The 3677-nt window shown below is 34.4% G+C and overlaps 1 protein-coding gene across 1 annotated transcript in view; it reads right to left on the bottom strand.

Annotated features, from left to right (window-relative positions):
- Positions 1-3677, bottom strand: part of STK39 (serine/threonine kinase 39) — a 233354-nt gene that overhangs the window by 223727 nt on the left and 5950 nt on the right. The gene's annotated exons all lie outside the window — the stretch shown is intronic.

Genomic DNA, 3677 nt, shown 5'->3' with positions numbered 1-3677 from the left:
AAACTCCCTGCCGAATGCTTAACACAATACAAATGTTAAAAGTCAGTCTCTCAGTGTCTCACTTCCCTCTCAGCCTGTGAGCATCTCCATATTGATCACTAACCTCAAGTGTCCCAAGTTCCTGACTGAGCCTCAAAGGCTCAGAGACAGATCCTGGCAGCAGCACTCACCTTTTCCTACAGAAATGTCACCTAATACACTCAGTGTGCCCTGCTGGCTCAGGGAGTGTCCTATAATGTGTGAACAAGTCATTGGGCCATAAATTTTTAGCTGTGTTCCTGAGTCTACATTGTCCCCATCCGTGTTTTCCTAGTTATCCCACCCTGTGTTTAACTTATACCACCTTGCCATACTCCATGAATCCCTTTTGTAATAAGGAATCTAAACATGTATTTATGCAAAGGGCTCAGAACAAAAAAATGAAATAAGACTCTGAAGATATAAGAACTAGAAAAAAGTTAAAGCCTAATTTCTTTTGTCCTTTAAGACCACAAGATCCACACTGAAAAAAAAAAAAGTTTAAATGAATTCTGAATTCAAAATATTAAACTATACTTAACAAATTAGCATATTTTCACAAGTTATGTAAATCCTAAGTAGATTCTTCTTTATCTGATATTGGTGGCAAAATATGCTTCTCAGCCTTAGTTAAGAAATCAAACCTACTCAAGCTCTAATATTATGTGCAATTAAATCTGAGGAGATGCTAGATCTACCTTTATTCTAAAGCAGAGGTTCTCTGCCTTGGCTGCACACCGAAACGGCATGGGGAGCTTTAAAAGGTACTAATGCCCAGATCCCAGCCCCAGGGATGCTGATGTAAATTGATTTAGGATATAGCCTGGGAATGAAAATTTTCAAAAGCTCTTGGATGATTCTAACGTGCAGCCAAATTTGAGAACCACTGCTTTAAAGCTAAGCACTAAGATGCATTATTCTTTCAATGAAATGCTGAGAGAAACATCTAGCCCCCAGGCACATTTCCACATTACAAATTAATCTAACAAGGAAAAAACAGATATGATATACAAATACTATCAAATGAAATATGTATTACCAAATACAAGAGATAACCAAATACATCTTTAAAATGAATTCAACTCCCTCCAAACATTTAAATAGTTCCTTAAATTATATGGAGGTAACCATGTTAAATAAAAACACTTTGCAGAAAGTCATTCTCCAGCTTGTACTTCCATAACATCAGCATCATTATAAAGGGTAAACTAATCCATATTCATAAATATCTCAATACTTTAAGTAGAATTTTTTTAAAAAAAGAAAGGAAAAAAAAAAAAAAACCCCAGAGACTTCAATGATTTCAAATGTCAGCCAAGAAATGGAAGAAAAAAGATTGACAAAGCTCTTATAATAGCAGTACATTTTTCTGGACTGTCATTTTCAATCATAAAAAAAGTCATTTTGAGTTTTCTTAAATTATGAAAAATTATACATCACATATGCAGAAACCTCTTGCCTCTTTTAGACTAAGAGAAGCAATAGGGAAAAACCTACTCGAGAAAGAGTAAGTCCAATATTCGGACTGTACCACTTACAAATGAGTCAAGTAATGTCCCTTGCCATTTAGTTAAGGTTAATTTCAAGGGAGTTAAAGGTCTGGAAAATCCCTCAAAATCAGCAGGGATCACAATGGGTAAATATCTACTTGCTGACAGAATAGAATGTACATCCCAGGGCCTTGGTTATGTCACAAAATTGGGCACTCTGCAAAAAAATGTCTAAAAAAAAGCTAAAGAATTTTGCTTAGAAGTATAGAAGTCACTGGTATAGGTATTTTTTAAATATAAACAAGGAAGGAGAAGAAAGAAAAAAATAAAAAAGTGATGTTGAAGTAGTATAGGAAAACTCAATGGGAAGTAGCCGTTTTCTTTTAGAGTTGGCTACAAAAGATCTTCGGCAGACAGCCATGAAGATGCCTCATGGGTTCTGAAGGCTCTCAGATGGCCATCACGGAATCTGAACGAGACTCAGTCATCAACAACTGCTGTTTGATCATTTAATTGTCAATAATTAGGAATACTGGAAAAAATAAAGTTGAAGGCTTCATTGATAACAGAATCACGAAGAATTTTTCTCATCAGCCAAATGATGCTGCTGGAAACCGCCAGACCACCTTGTAGCACTGATGTGGTATTTGGCTTTATCACTAAAAGATGAGAATGTGAAGTAAAGGGTAAATTTGTGTGTGTGTGTGTGTGTGTGTGTGTGTGTGTGTGTGTGTGGTGCCCCATCCTATGTCTGGGTACAATCTGCAGTCTGGGGTTCTGCCAGGGAACAGCCCTCCTGCAAAAGTGGCAGAACCCCACCTAATACTCTCCCCTAAATGTCTTCCTGAATATTACAAAGTCCTTCTTTTTCAGCAGCAGCTTAATTAATTGTGGAAGTAACCAAACCAACATAAGAAAGAAGATAATCTAGGAAAGAACAAAATCATTTGCCTCAACCCAAGCAACAACATTTTCCAGAAGTCTACGAAGATAGCAAAAGTGAGGTATAAAAAAAAAAAAAGAGATGTAACTAAACTTGTATTCGACATGGGAATGTTTTCCTTACTTTCTCCTACTCTAAAAATGAGTATGTGCTGGGTCTCTGTGTTACTGAGTTCATGTAAGTCCAGAAACATAGGTGTCCTTGCAATGTCAACTTTTTACTTTTTGGAAGAAAAAAAAATGAAATGTAAAACCTCTTAGCAAGCCACTTTTAACAAATGTATAAAAACACTTAAAAGTAAATTCAATTAGTATATTCAATTATCTTAATCAACTACATAACTTTTACATTTGATGTTCCAAAAATGAAAATTGTTTTCTCCAATCAAATCATACACATTCCTAAGCTAATGTAACTGTAGAGCTGTAAAAATAAATTAGTTTTACATATATAGTATTTATTCTTTGATGTCTTAAAAATGTATGTCTTCAAAATATCCAAAAATTTCCCATTTCTAATTCTGCCCTCAATTGGACTGCATTTGGATAAACACAAATATCAAATCATATGAAAATAATTACAAAGCTAAGTGGCAAGGCACAAATGACGGCACAAAATTCAATGGCTGAGAACCTGAAATGGCCAAAACTACCACATTCTGTGAAGTAGGCTTGACTTTTAATGCTATATCCTTCGGATAAAAGATTCTACAAGAAATGACCAAATGTAACTTGTTACCACATATGACGAAGAATGAGATGGGATATGAATAGTTAATTTACTATTTAGAAAATCTTTAGTTTGAAAAGAAGGGAAAATAGTTTCACTGATACAATAAGGAAAACTCACAATATGGCTTCCAGTTTTTTAAGCTGACATCCTCAAAATGGCATAATTTTTTCTGCAATCAACAATATTTGTAAAAGTATTGACACAATTACTGCAGTAAAATAGCATAAAAAAGATTTTTAAAAAAATTTTAAACCTTAATTAAAAGGGGAAAAAAATGATCTTCTGACTAGAGGAATGCTCAGAGGTCCCCAAATATTATAATTTAATTTTAAAAGGATGCGAGACGCTTGTGTCAGTAATGATTAGTGAATAATTATTTTCTCAAATTATCATTAGGCGAAGTAAATACCTAGAGCTACAGTCTCCAAAATAACCTACATATCATAGCTAATTCGTTCCTCTAAAAAGAAGAAAGGAAAATAGAAAGAAAGGAA

The sequence above is a fragment of the Pteropus vampyrus genome, unplaced genomic scaffold (assembly GCF_000151845.1).
Source record: "Pteropus vampyrus isolate Shadow unplaced genomic scaffold, Pvam_2.0 Scaffold2, whole genome shotgun sequence".
Taxonomy (NCBI): Eukaryota; Metazoa; Chordata; class Mammalia; order Chiroptera; family Pteropodidae; genus Pteropus; species Pteropus vampyrus.
This window is presented reverse-complemented; position numbering and strand designations above follow the sequence as displayed.